Genomic DNA, 20,044 nt, shown 5'->3' with positions numbered 1-20,044 from the left:
TCACAAGTGTACTCTATGAAGGATATTACTTTTGGAACAAAATTGGTACTATCATGTGCAGAAGACAATAACCTATAAGATGATTGGAACCATTTTTTGATGTATTTTCCTGTTTTCTAACAGTCCCCTAGAATATTTTCAGCTACCTGAAATTTTTACAAGTCGGTTGCCATAAAGAATCGTTTCAGATCGCCGATAATAACCCCTAGAGACGAAAATGACAAGCTGCAATAATCAGCTGCTTGTTAATAGTGTGAAATTTTCATAAATTATTTCAATGCAATGAAGAAACATAGAAATGAGAAATAGTCAGAAGCCTTCAGGAAAGTTATGCACACAAAGCCGAAATCATGGGGAAAATTAAATCAAAGCGAAGTATGGAACTGCGAGAAATTTGGGGATAGGCTAGTGGATAAAGAACCGAAAAGAGTCTAAGGCGGACTATTGCATGGAAGTTGGAAAGAATGGACTGGTCAACCCCAAACGAGGCCACGACTACTTTTACCAAGTACAATCAGTCAGCTTGAATGTGCTCAGCTATATACTTGCTTTTTCATGATTTTTACCCAGAAAGACTTCTACATTGAAAAGATAGACCGCAATCCAGGCTTTTGGACCGAAAAGATTTTTCCCAAGCTGAAAGGATTCTTCATTGATGCTTTGATCCCAAAGTTCCACAGGGGGTTCCAATACAAGAGCCGTACTTATAAGATTAATCGTCTAGTACCGGTAACAGGAAAATTCATTTTCCTTACATTCTATCCTTCTTTGTAGTTACATACTTAATTGTATTGTCATTTGAAATAAAATACCTTTGTTTATATTGCTTGTCCTCCAACTTTATCAAACAGTTCGTAGTAACGAACTGTAGTAAAGAGCGACCCGGCTCAATAGTAACCGAAACTCTAAAAAATGGAATTTTGGTACCAATAGCTACATCAAAAGAATCGCATTTTAATGCTGATTTTAAATATATTAAATAAAAAAACAAGTTTTTTCAACTGAAAGTAAGGAGCGACATTAAAACTTAAAACGAACAGAAATTACTTCGTATATAAAAGGGGCTGCTTCTTCATCAACGCCCCGCTCTTTACGCTAAAGTTTGACTCTTTCTCCCAACTCTTCTTTTTAAAACAGTAAAAAACTTTAGCGTAAAGAGCGGGGCGTTGATGAGGAAGCAGCCCCTTTTATATACGAAGTAATTTGTGTCCGTTTTAAGTTTTAATGTCGCTCCTTACTTTCAGTTGAAAAAACTTGTTTTTTTATTTAATTTCTGAATGTTTTTGAATAAATGCATGTTTTGATTTTGGCTCTCCGCAGAGTAATAATTGAAACAAAATTTGATTTTTTTTTTTTTTTTTTGCTGAATGGCTTACTCATAATTTTGATCGAATGATTTTGGGAAAAAAGAGCGGGGGAGGAAGCCTAGTTGCCCTCCAATTTTTTGGTTAATAAAAAAAGGCAACTAGAAATTTAATTTATTACGAATGGTTTTATAAGTAAAAGATATGCGTAACTTATAAACTAGCTTACGTGAAGAATTTTTTATTCTCATATTTTTATTACACATATGAGAGGGTTCACCCCGTCGTCAGTACCTCTCTCTTTACACTAAATCTTAAATTTTGGCCCAATTAATTAAGAATGACCCCTGAATCACAAAAGCCGTAGAATAAATAGTTGACATTACTAAAAATACTTTAGCGTAAAGAGCGAGGTATTAGGAGGAGGTGAGCCCCTCATATGGGTAATAATTTCTGTTCGTTTTAAGTTTTGATGCTGCTCCTTACTTCCAGCTGAAAAAAAACTTTTTCATATATATTTTTTCATTGTTTTTTTTTTAATAATGTTAGTAAATCCTGCGCTCCCTTCATGGAAATTTTCTTCCCCCATGACCAAGTCCTCGATGGAAAGTTCCCCCAGTATATCCCCCTCTTTTCGACCCCTCCCCCCGACCAAAAAATTCTCCTGAAAACACCTGTACACTTCCCAATAACCATTACTATATGTAAGCACTGGTCAAAGTTTTTAACTTGTAACCCCTCCCACGGAGACTATGGAGGAGTAAGTCGTCTCCAAAGACATAGTTATAAGGTTTTTCGACTACGTTGAATAAAATGGCTATCTCAGAATTTTGATCCGTTGACTTTGGGAAAATAATTAGCGTGGGAGGGGGCCTAGGTGCCCTCCAATTTTTTTGGTCGCTTAAAAAGGGCACTAGAACTTTTTATTTCCGTTTGAATGAGCCCTCTCGCAACATTCTAGGACAATTTGGTGGATACGATCACCCCTGGAAAAAAAAAACAAAAACAAATTTTGTATTTTTTGTCAGAAGGCAGATCACAGATGCGTGTTTATTTGTTGTTGTTTTTTTCAGGGGTGATCGTATCAACTCAGTGGCCCTAGAATGCTGCAAAAGGGCTCATTCTAACGGAAATGAAAAGTTCTAGTGCCTTTTTTAAGTGACCAAAATCTCGGAGGGCACCTAGGCCCCCGTCCCACGCTAATTATTTTTCCAAAGTAACCGGATCAAAATTCTGAGATAGCCATTTTATTCAGCGTAGTCGGAAATCCTTATAACTAAATCCTTATAAGTGTACAGACATCTTCAGGGGCGTTTTCATTTGGTCTGGGGCAGGGTTGAGAAGAGAGGGATATGCTGGGGAAACTTTTCATGGAGGAAGAAAATTTCCATGAAGGGAGCGCAGGATTTCCTACTATTATTAAAAAAAAAACAATGAAAAAATAAATATGACAAAGTTTTTTTCAACTGAAAGTGAGGAGCAGCATTAAAACTTAAAAGGAACAGAAATTATTACGCATATGAGGGGCTCACCTCCTCCTAATACCTCGCTCTCTACGCTAAAGTATTTTTAGAATTTCAACTATTTATTCTACGGCTTTTGTAATTCAGGGGTCATTCTTAAGAAATCGGGACAAAATTTAAGCTCTAGTGTGAAGAGGGAGGTACTGTTGAGGGGGTGAGCCCCCCTCATATATGTAATAAAAATGTGAGAATACAGAAGTTCCTTACGTAAGCTAATTTGTAAGTTACGTATGTCTTTAACTAGTAAAATTTATTTTTACTAATAATTTTACTAATAAAAAAATTCGTAAGAAATTAAAAGTTCTAGTTGCCTTTTCAGGTAACCAAATAATCGGAGAGCAACTATACCTCCTTCCCCGCTCCTATTTTTTTCTCAAAATCGTTTGATCAAAACTATGAGAAACCCATTTAGCCAAAAAAATAAATACCCAAATTTCGTTTTAATTATTCATCTGTGGATAAATCAAAACATGCATTGATTAAAAAACGTTAAGAAATTAAATTAAATAAAAACAAGTGTTTTTAACTGAAAGTAAGGAGTGACATTAAAACATAAAACCGAACAGAAATTACTTCATATATGAAAGCGGCTGTCTCCTCATCAATGCCCCGGTCTTCACGCTAAAGTCTGACTCTTCCTCTTAACTCTATTTTTTAAAACAGTAAAAAACTTCAGCGTAAAGAGCGGGGCGTTCATGAGGAAGCAGTCCCTTTCATATACGAAGTAATTTCTGTTCGTCTTAAGTTTTAATGTCACTCCTTACTTTCAGTTTTATTTTTTTTTAATTTAATTTGTAAGAAAACTTTGGTTTTCTAAGAATCCTCGAAGAAAGCTTTCAACTAAGTTCGCTGTTTAGTTTCGAATTAATGAAATGAGGTATTTTAAATAGCCTATCCCTAGGAAATAAAGTGGAAAAAACAATAAATTTTAAAATGCATTCTATGCATGCCGTCACAGTTGCATATACATGGGCATTTTGTACTTGAGAATGATAGTGCTCTTTTGCTCATTTTCTAATCTCCCTTGGTCGGTAACCAAGCTTTGCAAGACACTGTCAAATATATTATTATTTCTCGGCTGAAGCATCTCACCAAAGGAAGCTGTCAATCAAAACCTTTGACAAGACTTGATAATTGGTGCTATTTGAAGTTTTGACAATCGACGATCTCTAGAGAATTAAAAGACAGAAGGGTAACCTTACTTCAATTCTGAAGCTCGATGTTTTCAAGTTCACTTAATCACGGCCTTAACCAAGTGACATATAGCAATTGCAAATTCTGTCGGTCTGTCTGTAGGTCCCGGTTTTGCTACTTTAGGCTTTTCCAGGTAAGCTAGGACGATGAAATTTGGCAGGCGTATCAGGGACCGGACCAGATTGAATTAGAAATAGTTGTTTTCCTGATTTGACCATCTGGAGGGGGAGTCGGGGGCCCGTTAATTCGGAAAAAATAGAAAAATTGAAGTAGTTTTAACTTACGAACGGTTGATCAGATCTAAATGAAATTTGATATTCGGAAGGATATCGTGTCTCAGAGCTGTTATTTTAAATCCCGACCGGACCTGGTGACATTGGGGAGGGTGTTGGGAGGGGGAAACCTAATATCTTGGAAAACACTTAGAGTGGAGGGATCGGGATGAAACTCGGCACGCTTTCTTTTCATACTTTCTCTATTAGCCGCAAGCCTGTTTTCACGCTGTTGTTGTGATTCCTCGGCACTCTTTCTTTTCATACTTTCTCTATTAGCCGCAAGCCTTTTGGCATAGACTCTTTGAGCAGCTTCCTCGGCTGTTTCTTCTGCCATTGTAGGTTCTTCTGTCATTTTAAGATCCATGTTAAAAATTCTCTATGAAAGGCCTTCTTATATATATATATATATATATATATATATATATACATATATATATATATATATATATATATATATATATATATATATATATATATATATATATATATATATATATACTAGCTGTTGGGGTGGCGCTTCGCGCCACCCCAACACCTAGTTGGTGGGGCGCTTCGCGCCCCCCCAAGCCCCCCCGCGCGCGTAAGTCGTTACGCGCCATATTAGTTACGCGCCATTGTAGTTGTGTCCCTGTGTCCCACCTGTGAATAGAGATAGATATAAATATATGTTTTAACTACGTAAAACATGCGAATATACAACATTCTTCGCTGTCCCATTGTCTGTGCATTTAAATATATTGTCAGGTTTACTGACTCTTGAACATGCAACATATAATTGTCCATGGGAAAAACAATCCGTATTCAGATCTATACCTCATTATTCTAATGATGTGTCCCTGTGTCCCGGTCTTCATTTATATTCCCTGTGTCCCGGTCGTCATTTGTGTCCCGTTGTCCCAGTTTGTAATTTCTCTTTGAGTGTCCCGGTCGTCATTTATATTCCCTGTGTCCCGGTCGTCATTTGTGTCCCGGTGTCCCGGTCTGTAATTTCTATTCGAACCATCCCTGTGTCCCGGTCGTCATTTATATATCCCGCCTGTGCCCCCGGCGTCCCCGTTGTAGTTGTGTCCCTGTGTCCCGGTCGTCATTTATATTCCCTGTGTCCCGGTCGTGATTTGTGTCCGGGTGTCCCAGTCTGTAATTTCTCTTTGAGGTTCCCGGTCGTCACTTATATTCCCTCTGTCTCGGTCGTCATTTGTGTCCCGGTCTGTAATTTCTCTTTGAGTGTTTTTTCTTTTTAGTTTTTTTTTGTTTTTTACCTTTTTTCTTTTTTCAGTTTTCTTTTTCTTCTTTATTTTTCAGCGTCACTATGAAGTACTTATCGACGAACCTTTGTTTTTTTAACTTAAATCTGGTAGGCATTGATGACCTTATCCAAGTCAAAATCCCAAACCCAATCATCATCGCTATCATATTCAGTTTTGATATGTTTTGACTCTCGCTGTCCAGGTGGATTTTCATCTAACTGCACGGTTTTGCGTTCTTTAGTCGCAAGCCTGTTTTCTTGCTGTTCTTGTGATTCCCCGGCACGATTTCTTTTCTTACTTTCTCTATCAGCTGCAAGCCTGTTTTCTTGCTGTTCTTGTGATTCCTCGGAACGCTTTCTTTTCTTATTTTCTCTATCAGCAGCAAGTTTTTTGGCATAAACTCTTTGAGCAGCTTCCTCGGCTGTTGCCATTGTAGGTTCTTCAGTCATTTTACAATTAAACATTTTTCCGTGAACAAATGTCTTAAATACCTTTAATGACGTCACCGTCATAGCAAAAATGACGACAACTAACTTCATGACGTCAGTCGACACAGAAACATGACGTCACCTGATCCACAGATCCACACACAGACAACTTATTTTTATATATATAGATATATATATATATTTCATTTTCTTTGTCACTCTATGTTAATCTTATATTCGATAATACACTTACAATGAGTAGTTACCGCAGCACATTGGCTTTGGTGCTCTCTTTCGAATTCGAAGGATATGAGTTCAAGTCACTATGCGGTAACCATACTCGACTGTCTTTCTTTCTGATTACAGATATATTTCTTTCTTCTTTTAAGAGGAGGGGGATATGGAAAAAATCCAAGATTTATTGTAGAGGCTCAAGGTAATGCGAATAAAAAATACCAACTTTTAAAACAGAAAACTCATTTTTCCCTAGAACGCTAGGGGAAAATATTCTTGGGTGATGTGAAAATGTTCTTTAGCTCTTGTATTCAGTGACTGATAAAAATATTATGAAATTGTGCCGAAAGAAAATAATTTGTGCTAAAATAAAAGGAAGCAAGATTATGAAATGAAAGAAGAAGAAAACATTAAAAAAAGAAGAAAATAAAAAAATGAAAAAACAAAAAATAAAAGAAAAGCTAAAAAAGAAAAAAGTAAAAAACAAGAAAAACGAGAAAAAAGTAAAAAAATAAAAAGAAAAAACTAAAAAAGGAAAAAAAATTAAAGAAAAATAAAAAAAATAAAAAATCTTATTAAAAAACCTTATTATAAAAAATTTATAACTACACTTTAGTTATTATAGAAGATTTGTGCGTACGTGTGGCAAACAAACCTCTTCAGGATTTGGGAATACCTTCACCTAACCGTATCGCTGCTGTTTCGACATGTGTAGAATTGGATCGTGAACAAAGTTACAGTACGAGTGATCTATTGTCATATGTACAAAATAACATTTCTAAGTTAACGTCGGAACAAAAAGACATTTATGATACGATAGACTCAATTTCAGGACGTATACAACTACCTGCTGATTTCTGTAATTTAGTGACGTCCAAAAATGAATTGATTGAAAAAGTATTTCCGAATATTCTAAAAAATTATAAAAATAATAAATGGCTAAGTGAAAGAGCGATTCTCGCACCCAAAAATATAGACGTCCACGAAATCAACAATATTGTTTTGACCAAGATTTGAGACCAGGCAGTCCTTTACAAGTCAGTCGACACAGTTTTGGAACCAAATGAAGCGGTTAATTATCCATCTGAATTTTTAAATTCCATAGATCCTTCAGGGTTTCCACCACACGTGCTACAACTAAAAATAGGCGTACCAATAATACTTTTAAGAAATATCAACCCACCAAAGCTTCGCAATGGCACGCGACTTGCCGTAAAAAAAACAATGGAAAACCTAATAGAGGCCACAATCTTGACAGGGCCTTTTGAGGGTGAGGCTGTTCTTATTCCTCGCATTCCCATGATTCCAACGGATCTGCCTTTTCAATTTAAAAGAGTGCAATTCCCAATTCGATTAGCATTTGCAATCACCATTAACAAAGCTCAAGGTGAATCATTAGAAAAATGTGGTATAGATCTTAATACTGATTGTTTTTCCCATGGACAATTGTACGTTGCATGTTCGAGGGTCGGTAAACCTGACAATCTATATATATGCAGCGACAATTGGACAGCGAAGAATGTTGTATATTCGCAAGTTTTACGCAGTTAATTTGTATTGTATCCATCTATCTATCTATCTATATAAAAACGAGTCGTGTGTATGCATGTTTGTTTGTTTGTAAAAAGAGCGTTTGTATATGACGTCATTATTAGTACATACCGCTTTGTATATGCACAGACAATGGGAAAGCCAAGAATGTTGTATATTCGCAATTTTTACGTAGTTTAACTCCTGCAGACGAAATGAATGCTTGCCTGAAAAATTCTAATTTATGGGCACACGTAAAAATATTAAAATTAACTACAAATATGCGTGTCCGATTGCAAAACGATGACTCTGGTCAAACATTTCCAGATCAATTGCTGGCAATTGGAAACGGAAAGCTCACAGTAGCGAGAAAGCCAAAAATGTTGTATATTCGCAATTTTTACGTAGTTTGAAACACATATATAAATCTATCTATATTCACAGGTGGGACACAGGGACACAACTACAATGGCGCGTAACGACTTACGCGCGCGGGGGGGCTTGGGGGGGCGCGAAGCGCCCCACCAACTAGGTGTTGGGGTGGCGCGAAGCGCCACCCCAACAGCTAGTATATCTATATATATATAAATAAGTTGTCTGTCTGTCTGTGGATCAGGTGACGTCATGTTTCTGTGTCGGCTGACGTCATGAAATTAGTTGTCGTCATTTTTGCTTTGACGGTGACGTCATTCAAGATATTTAAGACATATGTTCACGGAAAAATGTTTAATTGTAAAATGACTGAAGAACCTAAAATGGCAACAGCCGAGGAAGCTGCTCAAAGAGTTTATGCCAAAAAACTTGCTGCTGATAGAGAAAGTAAGAAAAGAAAGCGTTCCGAGGAATCACAAGAACAGCAAGAAAACAGGCTTGCAGCTGATAGAGAAAGTAAGAAAAGAAAGCGTGCCGGGGAATCACAAGAACAGCAAGAAAACAGGCTTGCGGCTAAAGAACGCAAAACCGCGCAGGTAGATGAAAATCCACCTGGACAGCGAGAGTCAAAACATATCAAAACTGAAAATGATAGCGATGATGATTGGGTTTGGGATTTTGACTTGGATAAGGTCATCAATGCCTACCAGATTTAAGTTAAAAAAACAAAGGTTCGTCGATATGTACTTCATAGTGACGCTGAAAAATGAAGAAGAAAAAGAAAACTGAAAAAAGAAAAAAGGTAAAGAACTAAAAAAAAAACTAAAAAGAAAAAACACTCAAAGAGAAATTACAGACCGGGACACCCGGACACAAATCACGACCGGGACACAGGGAATATAAATGACGACAGGGACACAACTACAACGGGGACGCCGGGGGCACAGGCGGGATATATAAATGACGACCGGGACGCAGGGATTGTTCGAATAGAAATTACAGACCGGGACACCGGGAAACAAATGTCGACCGGGACACAGGGAATATAAATGACGACCGGGACACTCAAAGAGAAATTACAAACTGGGACACCGGGACACAAATGACGACCGGGACACAGGGAATATAAATGACGACCGGGACACAGGGACACATCATTAGAATAATGAGGTATAGATCTGAATACGGATTGTTTTTCCCATGGACAATTATATGTTGCATGTTCAAGAGTCAGTAAACCTGACAATCTATTTATATGCACAGAACAGCGAAGAATGTTGTATATTTGCATGTTTTACGTAGTTAAAAATATATATTTATTTCTATCTCTATTCACAGGTGGGACACAGGGACACAACTACAATGGCGCGTAACTAATATGGCGCGTAACGACTTACGTGCGCGGGGGGGCTTGGGGTGGCGCGAAGCGCCGCCCCAACAGCTAGTATATATATATATATATATATATATATATATATATATATATATATATATATATATATATATATATATATATAATCAGTGTTACATCATGTATTCCCATGGCAAGATTTTTTAGTAAGCCTTGCAAGGAAAAAATTAAATAAATTCGCCTAAAACTATGACAACATGTTACATGACCAATTTCTTAAGACCACTTTTAATTGGATGTTTTATGGACAAGACACCAAACAAACAGAACTACAGCTAATCCAAGGCTTATTTGTGTAAATTGGAAACAAGTTTTCTCATTTTCTCACTACAATCCGCGTCAAAATATCTCCCCTCGAAATATCCATAAAGGTAGGCCTCCAAAATCAAAGCTACACTTGTTTACAGAGCTTTGACTCGAACCAAATTCATCAAAATAGTAGAAGACGGGAGTTGGTGAAAATTACAGAAGAAATTTCAAAACTCTGCATACTTTGGGGAGAAACTTGAACTTGAACCAGTCTGAACTTGATCCTAATGAACGGTATTGTTTTGCGGTATAATAAAACTAGTCTTTTTCTTAAAGGGAAAAACAATTATATTGAAGGAAAAAAGGTAGAGTTAACATAACAAGTTCATTGAGATCCGATAACCCGTTCGTAAGTTAAAAATACCTCATTTTTCTAATTTTTCAGAATTAAGCCCTCCCCCAACTACCCCAAAGAGACTACCAACCAACTACCCCAACTATTCCTGTTAAGCAGTTCACTCAATAAAAAAAGAAACGATAAATGCCAAACTGCTTAAAGTGAAGAAAACAACCCCCAGCCTTAATGGAAAAAAAAAACGTCTTAAGAGGAAACTGAGGTAGCTTAGCCTATTCTCCTGGAGCCCAACGAGTATCAACACAAGATTTTGCTTTTAGAACAGGTTGGAAAACTGACCTTGTAAAATAAATAAAATAGAAGTTTATTTAAATGAAAGTAACGTGGTAACGAACTATAGTAAGGAGCGACCCGGCTCAATAGTAAACGAAACTCTAAAAAACGGAATTTTGATGCCAAAATATACATCAAAAGAATCAGATTTTCATGCTGATTTTAAATATATAAGTTCCATCAAATTTAATCTTTGTCATCAAAAGTTACGAGCCTGAGAAAATTTGCCTTATTTTGGAAAATAGGATAAAACAACCCCTAAAAGTCATAGAATCTTAACGAAAATCACACCATCGCATTCGGCGTATCAGAAAACCCCATAGCAAAAATTTCAAGCTCCTATCTACAAAAACGTGGAATTTCGTATTTTTCGCCAGAAGACAAATCACGGGTGCGTGTTTATTTGTTTGTTTGTTGTTTTTTTTTCTTTTCCCCAGGGGTAATCGTATCGACCAAGTGGTCCTAGAATGTCGCAAGAGGGCTCATTCTAACGGAATTGAAAAGTTCTAGTGCCCTTTTTAAGTGACCAAAAAAATGGAGGTTACATAGGCCCCTCCCACGCTCATTTTTCCTCCAAAGTCAACGGATCAAAATTTGAAAAAAAAAAACGGAAAAAAGACGCTAAAGTTTGTCTCTTTGTCACAATTCTGTTTTTTAAAACAATTAAAAGTAATTTCTGTTTGTTTTAAGTTTTAATGTCGCTCCTTATTTTCAGTTAAAAAACTAGTTTTTTATGTAAATTTTATTAGAACGATCTGTTGATGCCTGAAGGCTACTGCACCTGTCTGTCTGTCTGTCCTGTATGTCGGTCGGTCTGTCTGTCCGTCTTTTCCGGTTTTGCTACTTCAGGCACTTCCAGGCAAGCTAGGACGATGAAACTTGGCATGTGTATCAGGGACCGGACCAGATTTAATTAGAAAATTTCTCTCAACTTTGCTTTTTAAAACAGTAAAAAACTATAGCGTAAAGAGCGGGGCGTTGATGAGGAAGCAGTCACTTTCATATACGAAGTAATTTCTGTTCGTTTTAAGTTTTAATGTCGCTCCTTACTTTCAGCTAAAAAAAAACTTGTTTTTTTATCTAATTTCTGAACGTTTTTGAATCAATGCATGTTTTGATTTTGGCTCTCCGCAGAGGAATAATTAACACGAAATTTGCAAGTTTTTTTTTGTGTTTTTTTTTTGCTAAATGGCTTTCTCATAGTTTTGATCGAATGATTTTGAGAAAAAAGGGAACGGTGGAGGAAGCCTAGTTGCCCTGTGATTTTTTGGTTACTTAAAAAGGCAACTACTACTTTTAATTTTTACGAATGTTTTTATTAGTAAAAGATAAACGTAACTTATAAATTAGCTTACGTAACGGACTTGTTTTTTTATCTAATTTCTGAACGTTTTTGAATCAATGCATGTTTTGATTTTGGCTCTCCGCAGAGGAATAATTAACACGAAATTTGCAAGTTTTTTTTTTGGCTAAATGGCTTTCTCATAGTTTTGATCGAATGATTTTGAGAAAAAAGGGAACGGTGGATGAAGCCTAGTTGCCCTGCGATTTTTTGGTTACTTAAAAAGGCAACTACAACTTTTAATTTTTACGAATGTTTTTATTAGTAAAAGATAAACGCAACTTATAAATTAGCTTACGTAACGCACTTTTGTAATCTCATGTTTTTATTACATATATGGGGCGTTCACCCCCTCGTCAGTACCTCGCTCTTTACACTAAAGATTAAATTTTGTCCCAATTCATTAAGAATGACCCCTGAATCACAAAAGCCGCAGAATAAATAGTTGAAATCACTAAAAATAATTTAGCGTAAAGAGCGGGGTATTAGGAGGAGCTGAGCCCCTCATATGCGTAATAATTTCTGTTCGTTTTAAGCTTTAATGCTGCTCCTTACTTCCAGTTGAAAAAACTTTACATATTTATTTTTTCATTGTTTTTTTTTTAAATAATGCTAGAAAATCCTGCGCTCCCTTCATGGAAATTTTCTTCCCCCATGACAAATTCCTTGATGGAAAGCTCCCCCAACATATCCCCCTCTTGTCACCCCCAACCAAAAAACCCCCCTGAAAACGTCTGTACATTTCCCAATAACCATTACTATATGCAAGCACTGGTCAAAGTTTGTAACTTGTAGCCCCTCCCACGGGGACTGTGGGGGAGTAAGTCGTCCCCAAAGACATAGTTATAAGATTTTTTGACTGCGCTGAATAAAATGGCTATCTCAGAATTTTGATCCGTTGACTTTGGGAAAATAATTAGCGTGGGAGGGGGCCTAGGTGCCCTCCAATTTTTTTGGTCACTTAAAAAGGGCACTAGAACTTTTCATTTCCGTTAGAATGAGCCCTCTCGCTAGATTCTAGGACCACTGGGTCGATACGATCACCCCTGGTAAAAAAAAAAAAAAAAACAACAACAAAGAAACAAATAAACACGCATCCGTGATCTGCCTTCTGGCAAAAAACACAAAATTCCACATTTTCGTAGATAGGAGCTTGAAACTTCTACATAAGGGTTTTCTGATACACTGAATCTGATGGTGTGATTTTGTTAGGATCGTATGACTTTTAGGGGGTGTTCCCCCCTATTTTCTAAAATAAGGCAAATTTTCTCTGGCTCGTAACTTTTGATGGGTAAGACTAAACTTGATAAAACTTATATATTTAAAATCAGCATTAAAATGTAATTCTTTTGATGTAGCTATTGGTATCAAAACTCCATTTTTTAGAGTTTTGATTACTATTGAGCCGGATCGCTCCTTACTACAGTTCGTTACCACGAACTGTTTGATTTGATATTTAGAAGGAACTCATGGGTCACAGCTCTTGTTTTAAATCCCGACCAGATCTGTTGACATTAGGGGGAGCTGGGGGGGGACCAGAAATCTTGGAATATGCTTATAAATGTTGTAGATTCATGACTGACGTAACCGGGCTGGATCCGCTCTCTTTGGGGGAGTTGGGGGGAGGGGTTCAGTGCTTTGGCGAGCTTGGTGCTTCTGGACGTGCTGGGACGATGAAAATTGGTAGGCGTGTCAGGGAGCTGTACAAATTGACTTGATAAAGTCGTTTTCCCCGATTCGAACATCTGGGGGGCTGAAGGTAGAGGAAAAATTAGAAAAATTGAGATTTTTTTAACTTGCGAGTGGGTGATCGGATCTGAATGAATTTTGATATTTAGAAGGGCCTCGTGACTCAGAGCTCTTATTTTGAATCCTGACCGGCATTAAGCCTCTGATTTTCCTTTTAAAGCAATTTATTGATTCTTAGAATTTTGCTAGAGCTCATACCATATGAGCTCTTAGCTCTTGATTTTAGTTTATTTACAATGCCCGTTTCTTTTTTTGAATCTTGCACCCGCTAGCACCAAAAACTGCCTTTGGAATCCTTTTTCATTACAGATTGTAGTCCCGATTCTTAAGATATATAAAGATACATATTTTTTAAGAAACAATACAAATATTAATTAAGTAATTAGTCTTTATTCCGTAAGAATCTATCTTCATCGGCCATCTGATCATTCCTGTCCTGCTGAATTCAACAGTATTACCAAAAGTGTTGTCAGGTGCCAAGGTTTCGAGCAAGTAAAAATTGAGCCCAGAAAGTAATTTTTCCTCGAAAAGAGTAGTCAAAATATTTATGCTCTTCTCACTTTTCTGATCCCTTTTCAAGTAACTTCGGGTCCACAAAATATTCAATGACCATTTAAATATAGGCCGGAATTTGTTTAGATATGCTTAAAGGAAAGAGAAAGAGGTAAAAAAAACTATAATAAAAACGTGAAAGAGTGACAGTTGGCAACCCTCCCTATAACAGGTTGTGTTTCGGAAAAGAATGCACGGACAGACAAAGGAGAAATGTTTAAGGGGGTGATTAAGTGAACTGATGGAACTCGAAAATCCCATGTTAAATTGAAAATTTATATTTAAAAAGTACTCAAGTATTCATTGGCGGAAGATGCCGCTTTTAATATCAGGCCATAGCTTCTTGAAGATGCTACAAAATGTTTGAAAGGATTTTGTTCTATTTCCTCTAATTGCTTAGAAATCTTAGAAAATGTCTAGGTATTTTTCACAAGTGTACTCTATGAAGGATATTGCTTTTGGAACAAAATTGGTACTATCATGTGCAGAAGACAATAACCTATAAGATGATTGGAACCATTTTTTGATGTATTTTCCTGTTTTCTAACAGTCCCCTAGAATATTTTCAGCTACCTGAAATTTTTACAAGTCGGTTGCCATAAAGAATCGTTTCAGATCGCCGATAATAACCCCTAGAGACGAAAATGACAAGCTGGAATAATCAGCTGCTTGTTAATAGTGTGAAATTTTCATAAATTATTTCAATGCAATGAAGAAACCTAGAAATGAGAAATAGTCAGGAGCCTTCAGGAAAGTTATGCACACAAAGCCGAAATCATGGGGAAAATTAAATCAAAGCGAGGTATGGAACTGCGAAACTGCGAGAAATTTGGGGATAGGCTAGTGGATAAAGAACCGAAAAGAGTCTAAGGCGGACTATTGCATGGAAGTTGGAAAGAATGGACTGGTCAACCCCAAACGAGGCCACGACTACTTTTACCAAGTACAATCAGTCAGCTTGAATGTGCTCAGCTATATACTTGCTTTTTCATGATTTTTACCCAGAAAGACTTCTACATTGAAAAGATAGACCGCAATCCAGGCTTTTGGACCGAAAAGATTTTTCCCAAGCTGAAAGGATTCTTCATTGATGCTTTGATCCCAAAGTTCCACAGGGGGTTCCAATACAAGAGCCGTACTTATAAGATTAATCGTCTAGTACCGGTAACAGGAAAATTCATTTTCCTTACATTCTATCCTTCTTTGTAGTTACATACTTAATTGTATTGTCATTTGAAATAAAATACCTTTGTTTATATTGCTTGTCCTCCAACTTTATCAAACAGTTCGTAGTAACGAACTGTAGTAAAGAGCGACCCGGCTCAATAGTAACCGAAACTCTAAAAAATGGAATTTTGGTACCAATAGCTACATCAAAAGAATCGCATTTTAATGCTGATTTTAAATATATTAAATAAAAAAACAAGTTTTCTCAAATGAAAGTAAGGAGCGACATTAAAACTTAAAACGAACAGAAATTACTTCGTATATAAAAGGGGCTGCTTCTTCATCAACGCCCCGCTCTTTACGCTAAAGTTTGACTCTTTCTCCCAACTCTTCTTTTTAAAACAGTAAAAAACTTTAGCGTAAAGAGCGGGGCGTTGATGAGGAAGCAGCCCCTTTTATATACGAAGTAATTTGTGTCCGTTTTAAGTTTTAATGTCGCTCCTTACTTTCAGTTGAAAAAACTTGTTTTTTTATTTAATTTCTGAATGTTTTTGAATAAATGCATGTTTTGATTTTGGCTCTCCGCAGAGTAATAATTGAAACAAAATTTGATTTTTTTTTTTTTTTTTTTTTTTTTGCTGAATGGCTTACTCATAATTTTGATCGAATGATTTTGGGAAAAAAGAGCGGGGGAGGAAGCCTAGTTGCCCTCCAATTTTTTGGTTAATAAAAAAAGGCAACTAGAAATTTAATTTATTACGAATGGTTTTATAAGTAAAAGATATACGTAACTTATAAACTAGCTTACGTGAAGAATTTTTTATTCTCATATTTTTATTACACATATGAGAGGGTTCACCCCGTCGTCAGTACCTCTCTCTTTACACTAAATCTTAAATTTTGGCCCAATTAATTAAGAATGACCCCTGAATCACAAAAGCCGTAGAATAAATAGTTGACATTACTAAAAATACTTTAGCGTAAAGAGCGAGGTATTAGGAGGAGGTGAGCCCCTCACATGGGTAATAATTTCTGTTCGTTTTAAGTTTTGATGCTGCTCCTTACTTCCAGCTGAAAAAAACTTTTTCATATATATTTTTTCATTGTTTTTTTTTTAATAATGTTAGTAAATCCTGCGCTCCCTTCATGGAAATTTTCTTTCCCCATGACCAAGTCCTCGATGGAAAGTTCCCCCAGTATATCCCCCTCTCCCCGACCAAAAAATTCTCCTGAAAACACCTCTACACTTCCCAATAACCATTACTATATGTAAGCACTGGTCAAAGTTTTTAACTTGTAACCCCTCCCACGGAGACTATGGAGGAGTAAGTCGTCTCCAAAGACATAGTTATAAGGTTTTTCGACTACGTTGAATAAAATGGCTATCTCAGAATTTTGATCCGTTGACTTTGGGAAAATAATTAGCGTGGGAGGGGGCCTAGGTGCCCTCCAATTTTTTTGGTCTCTTAAAAAGGGCACTAGAATTTTTTATTTCCGTTTGAATGAGCCCTCTCGCAACATTCTAGGACAATTTGGTGGATACGATCACCCCTGGAAAAAAAAACAAAACAAAAAAAAACAAATAAACACGCATCCGTGATCTGCCTAAAAGTCATAGAACACTACTGTAGAAATTTCAAGCTCCTATCTGCAAAAATGTGGAATTTTGTATTTTTTGTCAGAAGGCAGATCACAGATGCGTGTTTATTTGTTGTTGTTTTTTCAGGGGTGATCGTATCAACCCAGTGGCCCTAGAATGCTGCAAAAAGGCTCATTCTAACGGAAATGAAAAGTTCTAGTGCCTTTTTTAAGTGACCAAAATCTCGGAGGGCACCTAGGCCCCCGTCCCACGCTAATTATTTTTCCAAAGTAACCGGATCAAAATTCTGAGATAGCCATTTTATTCAGCGTAGTCGGAAATCCTTATAAGTGTACAGACGTCTTCAGGGGCGTTTTCATTTGGTCTGGGGCAGGGTTGAGAAGAGAGGGATATGCTGGGGAAACTTTTCATGGTGGAAGAAAATTTCCATGAAGGGAGCGCAGGATTTCCTACTATTATTAAAAAAAAACAATGAAAAAATAAATATGACAAAGTTTTTCAACTGAAAGTGAGGAGCAGCATTAAAACTTAAAAGGAACAGAAATTATTACGCATATGAGGGGCTCACCTCCTCCTAATACCTCGCTCTCTACGCTAAAGTATTTTTAGAATTTCAACTATTTATTCTACGGCTTTTGTAATTCAGGGGTCATTCTTAAGAAATCGGGACAAAATTTAAGCTCTAGTGTGAAGAGGGAGGTACTGTTGAGGGGGTGAGCCCCCCTCATATATGTAATAAAAATGTGAGAATACAGAAGTTCCTTACGTAAGCTAATTTGTAAGTTACGTATGTCTTTAACTAGTAAAATTTATTTTTACTAATAATTTTGCTAATAAAAAAATTCGTAAGAAATTAAAAGTTCTAGTTGCCTTTTCAGGTAACCAAATAATCGGAGAGCAACTATACCTCCTTCCCCGCTCCTATTTTTTTCTCAAAATCGTTTGATCAAAACTATGAGAAACCCATTTAGCCAAAAAAATAAATACCCAAATTTCGTTTTAATTATTCATCTGTGGAGAGCATAAATCAAAACATGCATTGATTAAAAAACGTTAAGAAATTAAATTAAATAAAAACAAGTGTTTTTAACTGAAAGTAAGGAGTGACATTAAAACATAAAACGAACAGAAATTACTTCATATATGAAAGCGGCTGTCTCCTCATCAATGCCCCGGTCTTCACGCTAAAGTCTGACTCTTCCTCTTAACTCTATTTTTTAAAACAGTAAAAAACTTCAGCGTAAAGAGCGGGGCGTTCATGAGGAAGCAGTCCCTTTCATATACGAAGTAATTTCTGTTCGTCTTAAGTTTTAATGTCACTCCTTACTTTCAGTTTTATTTTTTTTTTAATTTAATTTGTAAGAAAACTTTGGTTTTCTAAGAATCCTCGAAGAAAGCTTTCAACTAAGTTCGCTGTTTAGTTTCGAATTAATGAAATGAGGTATTTTAAATAGCCTATCCCTAGGAAATAAAGTGGAAAAAACAATAAATTTTAAAATGCATTCTATGCATGCCGTCACAGTTGCATATACATGGGCATTTTGTACTTGAGAATGATAGTGCTCTTTTGCTCATTTTCTAATCTCCCTTGGTCGGTAACCAAGCTTTGCAAGACACTGTCAAATATATTATTATTTCTCGGCTGAAGCATCTCACCAAAGGAAGCTGTCAATCAAAACCTTTGACAAGACTTGATAATTGGTGCTATTTGAAGTTTTGACAATCGACGATCTCTAGAGAATTAAAAGACAGAAGGGTAACCTTACTTCAATTCTGAAGCTCGATGTTTTCAAGTTCACTTTATCACGGCCTTAAACTGCTTAAACATTTATCTTTAAATTAGGCAGTCTTCTCGTTTTCATAAATCCTCAGGGTTGATACTAACATTGCCAGCTTCGATTTGGCAGTTATATTCAGACAGATTTTATTCGCCCAATTCTGTCTCGTACGCCGGAGGGTGTTCCAAAAGGAGTTATATTTGTTTGGGTTTAAAAACGGGAAAATAGTCAACTGAATGAAATTTAAAAAAATGTGGAAATTACAATCGATGATCATCAGATTTTGATTGGAATGGGACCTTCTTACATACGTGTCTGATCGAATACATTTATCGTACCATGAAATAATATTATAAAAAAATAATCAAGAATGAGAAGAAAGCTGCAGCTTTTCTTTGGTGTTCTTCGCCCATCCCTCTGTGTAAGTAGTTCAACTTCTAAACCTTCTGTGGGGTACGTACCCCTAACATTATCCCCTGGATCCTCCCCTGCTTACTGGAAAATTGGTTAACATTTGCTGTCCAACTTTTCCAAAACATGTCCCAAAGCCGACTAAAACTGAATTACTGTTGTTTTGATTTTTTTTTTTTTCATTTTTGTACAATATGTCTGTGTAACTTTTCCTAAATAAAAAAGTTGTGTTTGACAGAATTTTCTATCCTTTTGGATTAAAGCTCAAAGTAATTATGTACTTCTCTGTCATTAACAATTTCAACAACAAATTGGTGTTCATGAACTGACTATTTTATCTTTAATTATTAAGTCCTTCTACCGCTCGATCTTAGCAACAAACCACCGGTTGACGCCATTACTGAACTTAAAATGTCGTTCTGGTTTTCTAGTCCTAAAAAGAAATTTCAATTTCGTGAACAAAATAGTACCGTGAACAAAATAAAATCTGATTTATTCTTTGAAAACGTGGATGGAAAAAATGAAGTCACCTCGCCCCTCCCCCAAAATTGGCAAATTGTGAGAAAAATATTGGAGAGTACTAGGAAAATCTAAAAATCTTGATATATTCGAGGTGGGTGACTACTCCCTAATACCTATAAAAAATTGTGATTTTCTATAGAGACTACGAGAATAAAGAAATTATAAAGCTAATAATAAATAATAATATAATTAATATAATACATTAAATAATTATATATTATAATATATATTATAATTATATATTTATAATATATTACATTATAATATATATCGATATATATTATATATTATAATATAATATATATTAATAATTATAATATAATAAATAATAATAACTAATTATAAATAAAGCTAAAATAAATTTGGGAGCCTCTAATATGAACAACTCTGAGAGTCTGAGAGGAAGTCTGTGAGGTGAGGGCTCACAAGTCTGTGAGGTGAGGGGGGGGGGCATTTCTGAATTAATAG

At 36.1% G+C, this 20,044-nt stretch overlaps 1 protein-coding gene and 1 long non-coding RNA gene across 4 annotated transcripts in view; one reads left to right on the top strand and one right to left on the bottom strand.

Annotated features, from left to right (window-relative positions):
- The window catches only part of LOC136041005 (uncharacterized), a 73,045-nt gene extending 54,289 nt beyond the window's left edge, over positions 1–18,756 (bottom strand). The window contains exon 1 of the long non-coding RNA XR_010620935.1: positions 18,632–18,756. This is a non-coding gene — a long non-coding RNA (uncharacterized LOC136041005). The remainder of the gene's footprint in view (positions 1–18,631) is intronic.
- The window catches only part of LOC136041003 (probable 4-methylmuconolactone transporter), a 101,364-nt gene that overhangs the window by 33,356 nt on the left and 47,964 nt on the right, over positions 1–20,044 (top strand). The window lies entirely within an intron of this gene.

Source organism: Artemia franciscana, chromosome 21 (genome assembly GCF_032884065.1).
Source record: "Artemia franciscana chromosome 21, ASM3288406v1, whole genome shotgun sequence".
NCBI lineage: Eukaryota > Metazoa > Arthropoda > Branchiopoda > Anostraca > Artemiidae > Artemia > Artemia franciscana.
The sequence above is the reverse complement of the archived record's forward strand: the minus strand, read 5'-3'. Positions and strand labels throughout refer to the sequence as shown.